This window comes from Lagopus muta, chromosome 7 (genome assembly GCF_023343835.1).
Source record: "Lagopus muta isolate bLagMut1 chromosome 7, bLagMut1 primary, whole genome shotgun sequence".
NCBI classification, from domain to species: Eukaryota; Metazoa; Chordata; class Aves; order Galliformes; family Phasianidae; genus Lagopus; species Lagopus muta.
In genome coordinates, this window is record NC_064439.1 from 45,955,716 (window position 1) to 45,972,020 (window position 16,305).

The 16,305-nt window shown below is 43.4% G+C and overlaps 1 protein-coding gene across 3 annotated transcripts in view; it reads right to left on the reverse strand.

The window, feature by feature from the left end:
* EEPD1 (endonuclease/exonuclease/phosphatase family domain containing 1) overlaps positions 1 to 11,805 on the reverse strand; it is a 77,788-nt gene extending 65,983 nt beyond the window's left edge. Inside the window, exons 1-3 of one of the 3 annotated variants that reach the window (XM_048950849.1) lie at positions 11,515 to 11,805; positions 1,968 to 4,215; positions 807 to 1,015 (exon numbers count right to left, since the gene is read on the reverse strand). The gene's annotated coding sequence lies outside the window, so the exon portion shown is untranslated. Of the gene's footprint in view, positions 1 to 806; positions 1,266 to 1,967; positions 4,216 to 11,514 lie in introns of those variants that run through there. The other 2 variants (XM_048950848.1, XM_048950851.1) reach the window with 2 other exon arrangements.
* Positions 11,806 to 16,305: the final 4,500 nt, after the last annotated feature.

The window sequence follows — 16,305 nt, forward strand, 5'->3', positions numbered from 1 at the left end:
CTCAGCATCAGGTCATTTGTTTATGAAACAGAAAATACATTGTGTAAGAGTTTTCATGCAAAACATAGCATCTTGCTTACATGAGTCTTTTCCATTCTCTGCACAGCTCCCTTGAGAAAATCTCTCTTGAGAAAGTCTCTCACTTTTCAAGTTCTGCACCAACAATTAAAATGGTTTCATGACTTCAGCCACTCCCAGCAGACTTTGAACTTCTCTGGGGAGCCTTTCAGACAAGCGACACCTAGCTGCCCGATCATTACAATGTCTTCTGTGTTTGATCTGATTCCCATAGAGACAGAGGAATTATTCCAGATGGTGCTGTGCTGAGTTATGTCTGTGAACCCATGCTGTCGATAGAATTAACTGGTATAGTATTCCGTCTGAAAGTCAGGCTTGTTCAAATGTAGACTTAAAGGACTATATAGAGGTGTTCCTCTAGAATCAGCTCCTATAGGATGGCTGCTTAGAGAAATCAGATGTGCTCAGGTCAGCAGCATCTGATGGAATTGGTGGCAGAGTGCATGTGGAACCAAGCTGAGCAATACTGAGTTACTAGGACAAGCAGGTCCCCAAGCACCTGGAGCTGGACAGTACTGATCAGGAAATAAAGGGCCTATTAAACCTAACCTAACCACAGAAAGACTGTGGCATAAACAATCCTTTTAAGTACATGGAAGACCATTAGATTTAAATTTAAAAAAAAACCATCAGGGTGGCTTCACAAGCTTCACTATTTTCTTTGATAGGTCAACTGACTTGAGGGACAGGACAGAAGATGACAGGGCGATGAAAAACAGTGTACTTACAAAGCTTGCAGGTGGCACCGAGCCGCAGAGCCTTCAAGGACTGAAGCAGGTGGGGTCAAGGCTCAAAGTAGTCTTCACAGGTGAGACGGATGTTCTGGAACTGATAAGATGAGCTTTGGTAGAGGCCTACAGAAGAACAGTCCACGATATCTATATCCACAGATGCAGCAGGAGAGGCTCACAGTGTAAACAGGAATCATCAGTGTATCCTACTGGGTAGAGAACAAAGGCTGTTTCTAGCTGATCTCATTAAGTCTGCTGACATGATTAGGAAGATAGCTATGCAATGACATAGTTACCACCAAAAATATGATGCTTAGAGCCACCATGCCAGAGAACTGGTGAATTGTAACTAGCTGCCAGATACTGTATCAGTCACAAAAAACATGCAGCTCCCCCAAAACAAATCCTGCAGCCCAGAAGATCTTGCTTCTTTAAGCCCAGATCCTAGTCCTTGCTTATGCCCAGTAATGTATTCTCTGGTGAACAGCTTAACTGGGATCACAGGGACTGAGAAGTGCTGTTGAACATGAACAAAACTTCATGAATGTAGCCTGAGGTGAGGAGTTTGCTGACTAAATAAGGGCTTAAATTGCATAGGACATCACAGCATTCTTTCTATAGTGCATGACACCACCAGAGAGGTTACATCCACAACTCCAACCCTTTTCCTAGCCAAGAATTGTCTACTTCAGACAGTTTTTTCCAAAGTTTGAAGAGCTGTGAAAAAAGTCACCATTGCCATCATACACTAGCTTTTGTGTGGGTGCTTCTGTTGCTGGCATAATGCAGGACATTCATTCCTACTCCCCTGGTACATTCTTAAGCATGGGTCAATATAAAAACCACACAGCAGATATAAGATAACTGTGATTTCTACACATTATTCTGAATGTTATGGGAATTAGTTTTTTCCTTGGACAGATTCTCAGACTTTGCTGTGAATCAGGAATGGCTCTGAGAACCTCCTGCTTTAAAAACAGTCTCACTACATAATGTGAAACTAGCTTTAAATGTTTCTCCCAGGTGTCCCAGAGCACGCAGTTGATTAATTCTGATTTCACCCTGCAGAAAGCCATGTCACACACACACCCTTGCCACCTGGTACACTGGCCACATTCTTCCCCTGTTAGTCATGGAGCACGTCTGCCTTTAACTTACAGTTGCAGATAGTTATGTGCACGGGGTGCTCTTCCCATGATTCAGGAGTTCCTGTCTCCTGATGCTGCAAGGTGTGGAGTGTTCCTACCCTGTCACCTTCCCGGTGACCTCAGGGGATGCATGACTCCTAGGATAGGACAGGAGGAAGATTGGACACTCAGTAAGGATAATAAGCTCAGGGAAATGGCTGGGAGAGTGACTGTGCTTAAGGTGACTAAGGTTCCATCCCAGTGGTGCCAGTTGATGACTCGGACTGGATGAGATTTACCTATCGCACTGTTAGATCAACCAGGTATGAGTCACCCAAACTAAGCACACAGTTGCTGCTAGATGCAGTACAGCTTTCATGCTGCTCAGAGTGGGGAGTCTGATTCTCAGCGAACCCAGGTATCACTTGCTCTTTTGTTTCCTGCAGCTTTTTCCACTGCACGTCACTGTTTACAGGCATTACTCCTAATAACACAGGATAGTAAGCTTCTAGACAGGCAGGTTAAAAGACAACTCAGTATGGTCTCCAGTAATTTTGGAGAACTTCACTACGGAGATTTTGTGTCAGCAGAGGCCTGCAGGTTCCTGATGGTTACTGACTCAGTTCCATGAGGTCTTTTGACCCAAGCCTGCCATTGCATGCTGTGTATGAGGATGAGCCACCTGCATTGCCCTCACTGAGTCTAACTTCATCTAGAATGAGTACATAGCTGGAGAGCTGCAGGCTGCCCAACATGAAAGGTATCAGCACACGGCCTTCACGTGGCATGGTTGAGATAGGCAGCCATGTATACTGACAGTTGGCAGAGACACTAAATGGCATCACATCAATTGATCTTGATACCATGTGGCTTTCAGAGGGCTAATTCTGCTGAAGTCAAGCACTCAGTGGCTCTTGCTATCCTTGCAGTAGATTGAAGAGAAATGGGGAGGGAGTTTTGCTCTGTCTGTATTCTTTTGTCCTCACTGCTTTAAATAAGGTGACACAAATTTTCCAGTTCCCTTTGGATTTAAGCTGGTAATTGTATAAGGCACAATGATGATTCTGTATCACAGGAACAAACGATGAAAGAACTGTTAGAAAAGAAATCCCTCAGAGCAGGAAAGGTGCTATAGTTTCCCTTTTCTTAAGCTTTGAATTTAGTTTGGTTTTGCCAAGTCCTGGCATGAGTAATTTGGGGTACTCTGCCCTGTAGAAACATTTCACCAGCTTACTGAAGGGTATTAAGACCTAGGTGAAAACTCAGAGACGAGTTCCCCCAAGTGTCTGCAAGTTCCTCAGTAGCACCAGGTGCATTCTTCCCTTTGCATTTCAGGAAAAGTTAGATTCCAAGGAAATCAGATCAGGCTTGGTGCATGGAAACAAAAAGGCAGGACAAGAACTGATCTTACCTTAAATCGAATAAAAGTCGAGAAAACAACTAAACAGCAGCAACAGAACAATGGCCACTTGCATAAAGACCAACATAGGAGTCTCTCCCATTCTCTGGGAATTTCCCAGTACATTCTTTAACACACGTTTTTAAATTAAACTGTCCAACAAAATTGCATCAAGTTGTTTGACTTTCTAGGATGGAACATTCAAAAGAAGTTAACTGTAATCTCAATTTAAATGTTGAAGTAAACCTTAAAAAAATTCTTAAGAAAAAGGCATATCTCAACAAAATTTACTCTATAGTCTATGTAATTTACCTCTTGCTGAAAGTGTCAGACAGCAAAGGCCAGCAGTTGTGCCAAGATCACTGTTAAAAAAAAAAAAAGCAAACAAAACAACAACAGCAAAGGTCTTTTAAGGATTTTTTTTCCTTTCAAGCTTGAAAATCTTGAATATTTGACTAATCTAAGCTGTTAAGGGAACGATCTATTAAAATAAAAAGCATCTGAAAAGGGATTCACCTCACCTTTCTGTGTCACTTTATAGGACCAGATAATGCTTACATATTTCAGTCTTTGGATTAAGCACGGGAGCTGTTCACAGATAAGATACGCAGCTCTCTTCACGCTGTCTCCCAAATTGCCCGTGGCTTCCATTTACAAATCCATGTGTTATATGATGGTGTCACAAAAGGATCCAATTCAGGCCTACTGAGCAGCATTTAAGATCTAGTACCACATTACCCAGGCATTTTTTTCTTTGCTTCCCATCCTCCGTGCCACCTACTTGCCTTTCTCTTGACATCCACTCCTGCTCTTTATTCCTGTGCTCTTTACAGCTCCTTGTCTCTTGGATGTATCAGTGGCAGCAAATGAGCAGGAATGGCTGAAAGGGATGAGAGAGAGGAAGCATCAGATGATGGAACAGGGGTTTCTCTCAGCACTCCTCAACTGCTCATGGTCATCTTGCTGAAGGATGTCTTTGCTTTAACTGGGATTCTATGTGATCTCCCTGAGTTATTCTACAGTTTGTTAGATGGTGATCTTGGACTTGTTGCCCTGGTACAGCTCTTAGTGAGCTGAAGCCAGCCCCGCTGTGAGAAGCCAATAAAGGACTGGGTGGAGTAGAGCTGGTAGTTTCATTTCCCTTGGTAGATGTGTGGGGATTACTATCCCACTTTAAGCTGGTTAACTATCTTCCACTTGTCTATTTTTGATAGTTGAAGAAAATAAATAATCTAAACTGGATTAAAAAACAAAAAAGTAAAAAATTCCTATTTGTCTTCTGTCTGCTCTCAGATAAGTGAGGTGGGATCTTTTGGTTTTTTTCCCTTTCCTTTCTTTCTGGTTCTGCAGAAATCAAGATAGTGGTCTGTCAGTAGCACACAGGTAAATCTACAAAATCTGAGTCAAAGCTCTTTGGAGATGGAACAGCAGAGAGAGCCCCTAGACAAAGAGAGGATTTGATCCTTCTGCCAGCTGTTGTTGCTTTTGTTGGCTTTGTTATTGATGTTATTTTATTGTTATGATTGCTATGGGAAGGGATGTGTGTGCTTAAGAGTCCAAATGATTTTAGTAGGATTTATCTCCAGTCATCTGCTTTGTAAGAAATACTATCCTTGACAACAAGAATGTTTTCCCTTAACTTACTTTTGTCCTTACTTTAAGGACAGAACACAGATACTGTGGTGGGCTCACAGTCATTGCACAATATATTACATTAACACAAGAAGTGACTATTGCTTCTGCTTCAGGAGATGGACATTTTTGCCATTCAGAAGCACAGAGTATAAAGAAATGTAAGACAAGTAAATCTCCATTCCCACAGTGAAGAGCATCTGCCATCACTCAGAAGAAACACTAAAGCTAAACACTAAAACAGAAGAAACACTCAAACACTAAAATTACATTAAAATTCTGCTCCACACTGGATGAAACTGAATTCTTCCTAGCTTGCAGTTACTACGCTTGGTAGCACCTGTATTAAATAATTAAATTAGGACTAATTGCATTGATAGGATATCCTTGTGATACAATACATCACTCTGGACAGGTTTTCAGCTTTAAAGTGTCCACCATTTGTTCCTTAACAGTGCTCTTCTGCATTTTCCTATCTGCATTACAGGCTGGGTACACATGGACTGGTTCCTTTTGCAAACAGACATTCTAAAACTTGAGAAGCTGAAGGAAAAGAAGTAAACTCCCACACTTCTGTGAGGCTTTCTGAGCATGAAAAATGCATGCTGTGTTTGTTAGAGGCTGAAGTCACATTAGCATTTAATTACATTAACATTTAACGCCTAAAAATGTCAGGAAAATGCTGAGAAAAAAGAATTTCAGAACTCAGACAGATCCGAAGCACGCACGTTTAAATGCCTGACTTGGATTCCTGATGAAGAACCGTTTCCTTTTGAAATGAAGAACGTTTTACTTGTCGTGCAGTAAACAAAAATGTAGTGCGTTCCATCCTAAATGCCCCACCACAAGCTTTCTTAACAAGCCGAGGTGAATCAAACTGAACTGCTCTTCCCAGTGGTTTTTGGTCTTTGGAATGTTATTCGACAGTGAAAATTGCAATGGAAGTAACTCGTTTTTCTGAGCTCTCAGAACTGTCAGACACTGTCCATTTACCCTTAGCACCCACCTGAGCAGGAGCTACAGGATTTTGTGTGGAGAACAGACTCAGGCCTGGTGTAGCAGCTTTCATCATGCCTTCTCTTCTCAGAGAAGCTGTGTGTGCTTGGCACCTTGGTTCTTCAAGCCACCTAGCAATTATTATTATTATTCTACTCTCAAATCTGAGTGAAGTTATCTACAGAGTGTAAGCTCTACCAAATGCACTCTGTAAGTCACTAGAAATCAGTGCAGCCCTAGAACATCCTGTAGAAGACCCAGTGTTCCTTGGGAAATGCTGGTCCAGAGATATGTTGCTGTAACTTTGGGAACTTGCACGTAGAAAAACACATTAAGACACTAAACACTCCAACCTTTGTCTCTTCACTGCAGCACTCAGCCCATTGCTTCTGTAGTGACACTTCAGGCATTAGAACTACTGCAGAGTATTGCAGTGTTTCTATGCTGGAGAGATTTCAGGTTTTCGGATAGTTCACTTAAGAAATTATTTGATGGTAATGGATATTAAGGAAACTAAAGGGCCTGGAAGATTTGAGAATAAATGTTTTTTCTGACTGGGGCTAAGGACTATATGGTTTTCATGAGCCTTCTCTCTGCACCGAAAGCCCAGGAAGGACTGATTGCAGAGCTGAGCAGTGACCAGAGGACTGAGGCATATGGAGCAGAGGAAGATGGATCTCTGGTAAGGGCCAGAGAGGTCTCTGTTGTTCACAGAAAGCATGCCATCTCCTCTTATTTTTTCCCAAAAGCAAGATTCATACCCACTGCATACATCCCCTGTACTTCCAGGAAAGGATGTGCAGGAAGCAAATCCTTTGGAAAGATAAAAATGAAGGTATTTCTCTAAAAACTGATGATCCTGGGTCATGGAACAAAACGCAGGTTTTTGCACTGCTGTACTATTCAAAGGAGCAGATGTGAGCCACAGTAAAATAACAGTGTAGGATTGGGCATCACCTGCTGGGGTCCCCACCACCACCACCGTTTCTTTCTAATCAAAGCACCTAGAATCATTACAGAAGTCTTTCTTTGTAGCACCTTAGTTACAGCTGGGAGTGTCATTAGCTTCTTTTTCAAACTGAAAACCTAGAGAATAAAATGAAGTGCCTGGACACAGAGCCTGAAATGTCTCAGGCTTTTCCCTTAGCCCTGGAACTACTCCATTGCATATGTTATGTGCAGAAGATGCTGTAAAGTCAAGCCAGACAGGAGAGAAAATGTTGAGAACTATTTGTTTTGAGATACATCATCCAGACACTGCATTTATTCTGCGTGCATCAAAGAAAATATTTTTCTCCTTCACCACCCTCCCCTGCTTGCTCTCGGATTTTTCAAAGCAATATCCACAAATTGGAATTTCTGCATGGACATGAAAACAAAACATTACTGCAATAGCTTTTGACATGGGCATGTACTGCGTTTGAGTAGTTGCTCACAATTTTATTTCCAAACCATGAAATCTTCACCACCTGACTCTTGGATTAATATATTAACAAGATAAAGCTATATACCGTAAGGCTTCTCAGATAAAAAGCTTAGCTATGAGAAGGCTTCTTAGTAACTTTTTTTATCCTTGACTGTGTCAGAGCGAATTGTAGCATCAAACTCTTCAGCTAAAACCTCTATTCAGTATTTGCTTCTTAACAAATAGGATAATATTCTTTTTATTTTGAAGTTTAATTTTAGATGAGGTGACGCAACAGAATTGAGAGTAGGCACTGGATAATGGTGTCCTGCTGTGTGATAAACGACTGACTAATGCAGAGGCAATTAAAATAGGAATACCTCCCTGGAAGTTGGCACCCTATAGCCCCATGACGAAGGGGAACCAAGCAACCAACAGCTTCAGCTATGTTTGTTCATGCAGTACGCTGCTCACACATAGCCATGCTGCAGAGCCTGAAGGAAAACAATCCACATGAGGAGAAATCCGGTCTATTTCTTCCACACAGAGGGGCCTTCCGTACAGCAGCCTCCCCTTCTCCATCTATGAAGTCACTCTAGATCACAGAGTGCATCCAGCTAAACTGAAAGACTTTGTCCTAGATGGGACATAACTCTCCATGCAATAATGCTTTTAAACATCTGCTTATCTTGCAGCATGTGCTTACTTTCAGTGGCTTCACTGGCTTTGTGGTCCTATGTGCACAATTATGATGTGGGTTTTTTTTGCTGCAGCAAGTTCTCTTTCATCTTTTAAGCCCACCAATGCATGGAACAGTTACTGCAGCGTCCTCTAGAAGAAATGGTCTAAGCCACAGCTATGAAGAACAGTAAGAACTGTCAGATGTATGGATTAAAATAAATAGATAATTGGCCATGATAGAGCAGGGAAAATAGGAAAATGCTAAATCTCTTCCAAGTTTAGATTGCAGGGCAGGAGGGGCATTTGGCAAAGCCTGTTTTGGAAACACATGCAGGCAAAGAGCTGAGATACCCCTGACTCCTAGTTTCATCTCTGTCAGCTAAGGTGTCATGTAGTCTCAACTGTGACAGCTTTTAAGTTATCTCACCAAGGCACTGTAATTAGTCATAAAACAGAGCATTATAATTCATTCTGTCAAAGCTATTTTTGTTCACTTGGAGCTGTTGTTACAGACTGACATAATTGGACAATAGGTGCAATGAGCCTCTGTTGTGATATTATCTTCACAAAGCTAGGGACTTTGTTGTAGGAGAGGGTGAAATACAGGGTTCTGCTGAGCAACATGGCATGGAGAAAGCCTGCCTAACCTGGGGAAACCAGAAGGCCATGGTCTTCTGTCTGGTAAGCCTGTACCAATCCCCTTAATGCTGCCTCACTGTAAGGCTGGCACAGAATCAGAGCCAAGGACTGCAGTGATGCTCCATGCAGTTTCCCAGAATCCAGTTCTAGACAGAAAGCATGGGCAATATATGGAGAAGAGGGAAAAAAAGTAAAAGGGGAAGAACTTTCTGATCTAAATGTTCACCTTTTGGATAAGCTAGTGCCGTAGGCAACTGTACTCCATACTCCTTCTTATATTCCATAATCTTTCTTATGGTTCCACCTGCAGTCCTGACCGTACTCAGCAATGCAGTCTCATGGGGCATCAGATATCTGCACAATGGGTTGCAGTCACCTATTTACCTTGTCACCAAAGGGGAAGCTATAAAGTCTACCATCTTCACTTATCTTCACTGAGCCAAGCAATATCTGAAGCGAACAAGAGGTATTCTGAATGTCATCATTGTCAGTGTGCTCTAATAGGAACTTTTCCATAGTGCTTCCCATCTCCCTGACTTGTGTTGCCCTCACTGTGGGAATCAATAACGTGCAGCCTCATTTCATCTCATGGACAGCTCTGTCAGGGAGATGAACCTCTGTGGCCACACAGGGCTACAAAACTCTGGTGCCAGGCACACTGTTCTCTGTCTCAGCAAAGCAGCGCCTACGCAGCCATGAGACAACCAAAACAAAATGAGACATTTACCTCCTCCTGATTTCAGCCTGATTTGTACTAAAAATCTTCTGCAAACTGTTCCTAGCTTTGCTCTCAGAAACTGCTCACAAGTGGTTGACAGCTGAGGCTTAAAAGCTACACTGATTAGAGATGGCTTGGGCTGAGCTGGAAAACCTGATGCTTAAAAAAAGCCAGCAAGCATCTAGCATCCCATGTTATTAGATGTTTTCCCATAGCACTTAATGAGCTGGCACAGTGCTGGCTGTCGGTGGGAGCTCCTCGTCTTGCTGAGATTGCCTCACGAGCTGCTCTGGGCAAAGACAGCTGCTCTGCCATCCATCCTGCTGCAGTTAGCCCTGCCTGGGAACAGCAGAGGCTGTTATCATGCAAGTAAGGAAAAAATCGCGCTGTGCTTCTGACACCAGGAGAACTCATTGCCCTGCAGTAAACAAGGCAGTGATAATGCTTGCAGCCCTAATGGGGACTCCTGAAATGTCAGTGCTGGTAGCTGCCCTTTTCTCTGCCGACAGGATAGTTAGCCCCCGGGCAGGAAACAAATGACTTGAGGTGCTCCATCTGACAGCCACTGAGCTCCTCATTAGAAGGCTCAGCATCTCCAGGTAGGGTTTTTAAGCAGCTTGGTGTTGAACAGCAAGCTGCTAAGAAGCTCCTGTGTGGCACACAGTGCCTCTTCCTTGAGGGAAGCTTCTCCTTTAAATGCTTCCAAATCCCCGGCAAATAATGGTTTCCATCCTCAGTGCTTAGCTGTACTGTCTGGAGCTGAGTAGTCTTCCTGTATTTATAGATAGCCACTTTGTTTTTCAATTATTTTAAGTATTTTCAGGAAAGGGAAGGAAAACCTGGGAATATTGCAATTGCCTGTCTGCCCTCATTAGCCAAGTAATTATCTCACTGTAATTCAATTGTTTCTTGTACAAGCAATAGCTTACAAAGTTCCTCTTTCTGTTCTTTTTGCTTCTTTCTCCAAAGCTATTCACCCCTGCCTCTGTATCACTCCTCCCTCCCAGCTACGGCGTACATCTTGGGGTCTTTACTGCTGTGCATTGAATTAGAGCTAACAATACTTTTCTTCTCTTTTTTTTTTTCGTTGTTAAACCCAGTTCAGCTGACATTTCTCATGGTGGGTACACGGCAGAAGCTAAATGAGATTTATCTTGTTTTATTCAAGTTAATAAAACCTGCAAGCATGGTGTGACCTGTTACTGAAACTAGGATACTTTAAGATCCACATCTGTGAATGCTCAAGATTGCATTAAAGCAAATGCTTTGAACTACATGCCAGTTTTTGGTGCTCTTTACTACAGCAGTGGAGTTTGGAGGCATAAATGTAGATCCCAGGCGTACAAGCCTTCCATTATGGGTAGGAATGGCAAAAAGTATTCATGTAAGTTTGAGGTTCTGAAAAAGACCAGCTTCCTTCTGCTTGGACCTTAACTGCACCCACTGGGCAAGTGAGCAGATAACCAGCTCTGCCCAGCAGGCATATAATATTTTGGGGCTGAAAGCATCCTATTGTCTTCATGGCTTTGCCATGGCCGAGGGCTCTTGTTCACTTTGGATTCCCCATAGTATCCCAGGCTTACTCCTAGGGTGCACCATGAGGCCCTGTGAGTGGTCCCCAAGAGACAGAAGCTCCAGGAAGAGAACGCTGTGGGTGCATCTTACCATCCTAACTGACACTCCTTTCACTGACAGATACAAGAACAGAACTGTGTTGAAAAAAGCCAACTTGAGTCTGCTACTACATTCAGTCAGGTAATAACCCAGTCGTGAAGGAAGGGAATATTTTAATACAGATTCAGTGTCAACTTTGTCAATGCTATTTCCTCAGCCAGCATATGTTGAACTGTACAGTTTTAAAATTATATTTTAGCTTAATTGTAAAACTAAAATGATTAACACTCCTGCTCTTTGATGGATTCCAGAGCTCAAAGAGCTCTCCTCACTGGGGAGAGAGCTGTACATTTCTGCTCCTCCTGAAACACCTACCCTCACTTATACCTTGCCAAAGGAACAATATGGAGCTGCAGGCCTTCTGCAACAATTTCCTTCACTTATTTCCATTTATTTTTATTAGTTTTCCACTTTTTCAATAAAACAGTACCTACCTCCCCTCTTTTGCGCCAAAGTCTCCATGTTCAGGTCCATGGCACTTAAGTTACCCTTCAGTGACCTTCTCTGTGCATTCCTGATTCCACCACAACTGCAAGATGCTGGGAGTGAACCTGCAACAGCTGACATGTTGCCGTGAAGTGTCAATAAAAGCACGTGGAGCAACAGGGCCAGGGAGTTAATTCCAGTATGGGGAAACCAGTTCTGGCTTTACCAAGACTAAACACCTGCAAGGAGCATCAGTTAATCATGATAATCAGCGTTGCCTTTCTCAGAGAAGCTGGGATGTTTTGGAAATGACACAAGAGGAAACATTGCCTGACCTCATTAATGTGTCCCAGAGTGGAATAACAAGCAATTGAGTTGCTGAACAAGGCTTTCTGATTTACCAAGTTGTGACTTGCCTTAACTCCCATAAACACTCCAAATCCCAGGAGGTGGGGGAGAAGAGGAGGAGGAAAAGAAGAAATGAGTAGGGGGGGAAGAAGGCTCTCAAGGACCAAGATTAATTAATTATTGGTTTACTATAATCCGTTTCAGTGACAAATCTTCCATCAGCCTCCCTCTCCCCTGAGACTTTTCTGGGGGCTCTTTTTAACTCTCATCATAATTCTGAGCTGGAAACTTATGTCCTTGCAGGCAGTGTTACCATACCCAGCATGTGGAATAGGTGACATGGGAAAAGAAATGGTCCAGGCTTGAGGAGGGTGAGCCACAAAGAGGGATGACCAAAGCAGAGTGGAGATGCCTTCTTAAAAGAATATTTGGAACTTACCAGGACCCTCTGAGGTGGCCTCAGCCCTATGTCCTCAGCCCTGTGCATCTGCGACCAACATCAAAGCCATGGGCTGTTCCCATCAGTGTCCACATCTTGTTGCATTATATGTCTGCATTGCTTCTTCTGCAACGAAGCTCTCCTTGGTGCTTCACAGTTTCTTAAGGAAAATGCTGGACCTTGGTAGTGTATTGCCATTGTTTTGACACTGCATTTGCAGGAAGAGTTAATATCCAGTTGGGAACAGCTTATCTTGCAAAGGAACAAGAGGGGCATAAGTCCTTGACTGTAGGAATCAGTGCCGTTCAGCTCTTTGCACTGAGCCCTGCCTTGGCAGCAGTGAAGGACATTATTCTTCATGTTCCAAAATCGCTGAAGTTGCCTTTGTTTGCAGCTTTTCCTTCCTGCTCGGTGACAAGAAGACCTGCAGAAGAAAAAACTGGCTCCACAGCAGCATCCCGTGCCTTTGAAGCAGGAAGAGCTGCTTTTGCCCATCTGTCACTGGAGACTTTTAGAATGACCTTGGCTTGTGGGGGGTGACAGCCATTCAGACCCAGCTGCCTGCTTTGTTACAGCAATGTCTTTTCCAGATTTATTGCAATGAAAGTGGAGAAATCCAGCATGGCATCCTTCCTAAAGGGTTTGTGACTACAGTGAAACCCCCAGCAGTGGGATGGCTGCTGGTTTCCCTATGCTTGGACTGAAACCATTTAACACGTCCCCAGTTCTCTTTCTGGACCTGCAAACACGAATCATCTCCAACAGGAGCCTGTAGCATTTGCAGCATGTCCAGCAGTGCTGTACAGCAACAGGATTATCCTATGGGAATAGCTGAACTTGTCTGACCTAAATTCAAATCCCTTCAGATACTATAAACTGAAAGTTCACCTCAGCTTCATGCATTTCTCTGTGCAGTGAGAAAACAAAGTAAAGAGAAGGCACAAAATCCAGGGGAAAGTGTTACTCAGCCCATGAAGGAAACCAGATGAAAGTGATCCTGAAAGTAGAAGCCAAGAGCAGTAAAAGAAACTTTCTAACAAAACCATAATAATCTGTGCTTCATGAAGAGCATATATGGGCTCCCGGAAGGAAAAGGAAAGGTCATTTTATCCCTGTATCATCATCTGTCTTCAAATTAGGGTGTGTTCTCATTGCAGATTAATGGGCCACCATAGAAACCATAATATAAAACAATGTGAAAGATAAGCAGATTTGTAAACCTCTTCAAAAAGTATTTTGAGCAGTTCGTAAAGCCCTGTGTTCCTACCAGGATTTGGGAAGGCCGCATCAGATGAAGCCAGGCTATTGCTGAGGAAGGCTTTCTCCTTATTTTAGTCAATACTCCTGACACTATTCCCCAGCAGCATTCCTGGCTGCTTCCCTATCAGGTGCTGGCACAGAACAGCCCTGGCTGCACACCCGCTCTCAGGTCACGGCTAACATGTGCACAGCTTTCCATCCGTACTGGGTTTTGCAGGTGGAAAGTTGAACAACGTCAAACGACTTGCTAAAGCTACACAGCTGGTCAGGGATAGATCTGGATATCAAATCCAAGGCTTTTGAGGTCCGGATAAATGCTTTTTGATCCTAAATGTAAGTGTCTGAAGAGGCAAAAACAAAGTCAGGATTTCCTACAGGCTAGAGTCCCAGTGTAAAATTTTCTTTTACATTTGAATTCAGCAGAAACAGTTTGGATCAGTGAAACTGAGAGATAGGGAGATATTGCTGAGCAGAAGGAACTGGCCAAAATGGAAGTGCTAGCTTTGACAGATGGAACTCATACGATATTCAAGAGAAAAGTCAAGTCCTGGCTGTCTTCTTCCAGTACCTGAAAGGGTACGGGAAAGATGGAGAGGGACTTTTGATAAGGGCATGTAGTGACAGGATGAGGGGAAATGGTTTTGAAGTGGAAGAGAGTAGATTTAGACTACATATTGGAAAGAAATTTTCTTTATTGTGAGGATGGTCAGACACTGGGACAGGTTGTCCAGAGGATGTCTGTGGGTGCCCTCTCCCTGGAAGCATTCAAGGCCAGGCTGGATGGGGCTTCAAGCAACTTGGTCTAGTGGGAGATGACCGTGCCTACAGCAGGAGGGGTTGGAACCATGTGGTCTGAATGGTCCCTTCCAACCCAAACCATTCTAAGATTCTACGGTCCTATGATTCTTCCAGGGCCCAGGTAGGAGCAGAGCAGTTTCGGGGCCTTCGCTGTTCACCAGCTCCTGCCTATGGCTGGCAAAGAGGCCTGCATTTGAAGAAATACATTTCTGAACATTTTTACTTCTGGAATTTTCATCCTTTTGGGGCACTCTCCCTGAGTCCAAGATGTGTTTATGAAGTGGCCTTTTTCTCGGTATTGGATTTCACTGTCTGCTCTCATCTTCCTCAAAGACCTCGGGAAGGAACCAATTCATTATGAGCACTTATTCCCCATGGGTCTCTCAGCACCAGGTCAAGCTGGTGCTGCCTCACTTGACATTTCTGATTTTATCTTCTGAACTGCTAAGAGAGCATATCAGCTTCCTGATTCATGACGGATTGGGCAAATTCCATCACCTTTTCTTACTTAACTGGGGGACAGCAAAGGCCATCTGGGCTTTGAGGTCAGGCTCAGAATTGGAGGCAGGACGAATGTGAAATCCCACCAAAATCTTACACTGGATGGCTTTCTACAGCTTGTTTGACTTGCACCGTTTCCTGGACCAGCCCCTGAAATCTGCCTCACATAGCTGAGTTCTTTCTAGGGAGAAGTTAATATTTTTAAAGAAGAGCCCACGGTGCCCTGGGGAGGGCTTAGTCTCGACACTGCGGTGTATGTAAAAGTTGGGTGTGTAAAAATACAACTAGCAAAGAAATGATAATGTCATCACTTCTGGGTCTACAGCAGCTTAGGAGAGAGCAGCCAGTGTGGTCTGTTGGGGAGGACCAACCCTGCAGCACGCAGTGGCATCTGGGACCGTGTAGTGACAGAGCCAAGCACAGGCTAATGAGCCCATTAGCTTTCGGTGGTTCCCTGGATCCTCTCCTTATAGGATGAGAGCTGCAGAGAAACGTGCTCATTCTGTTCAAAGATAGCCATTAAATTCCCATTTAAGAACTTCTTCTGGGGTAATTCAGCATTATCTGTTAACGTGGAATACTGACTTTGTGAATATTTTACAATTTCTATTAGTCATTTACATTTTTAGAAACGGAGGCCATAAAGGATTTAAGTCATTTTGCTTCAGTTCTGCCACAACAGAGATCTTTTTCTCTATGTTACGTTTCATTAAAGTCTTGTACATCTAATGAAAGGAACTGGAGTGAAGATGAAACAGAGATCTGCCCGTCTCTAGTGCTTTGCCAAAATACAGGTGTGTACCTGAGTGTATACAGTTTCATTAGGAAAACAGAAAATTCTCTTCTCTAGATCTCCTCTCAGTGCTGATTGCCCTAAATGTCCTCCTTTTCACTCATTTTGTTCCCCTAGGGCTTATTCCTTTCCTTCATAAAAATACACCTTCCAATTTGAAGTCATACATTTGCACACATTTATGTATAAAACCCTAGTTTTTCTAATGCACATGTATCCCTGCACCATACATTTTCACTGCCTTGGGCATGTTGCAGCACAAGGACAACAAGGAGGATGCTTCTATTCCTGACAGAGAGCAACAGGAATGAAAAGGGCAGGAGGACAGGACAGGGCACATGGTGCAGCAGGCACTCCTTGAGCTGAATACAGACTGTGAGCCACCTCCTGTCTGCTTCATGGGTAGCCCGTGGTATTCCAGTGGCCAGATATAACCCCATAGCCTGATGCTGGGCTGCTCCTTCTGCTCCAGGCCTGGAGATGGAGCTTAGCTCTGATCACAAGGATGACCCATTGCCATCGGTGTTTGGGACAGTCGTGGTGAATAAGGTGCTCTGAAAACTTCAAGCAGAACTAAGAAATAAGGCTGACTTATTTCTCACTTTGAGCACACAGCTCACTGCAATACCCTCAGCAACAGAGGATTCCTCTACGTTTTAT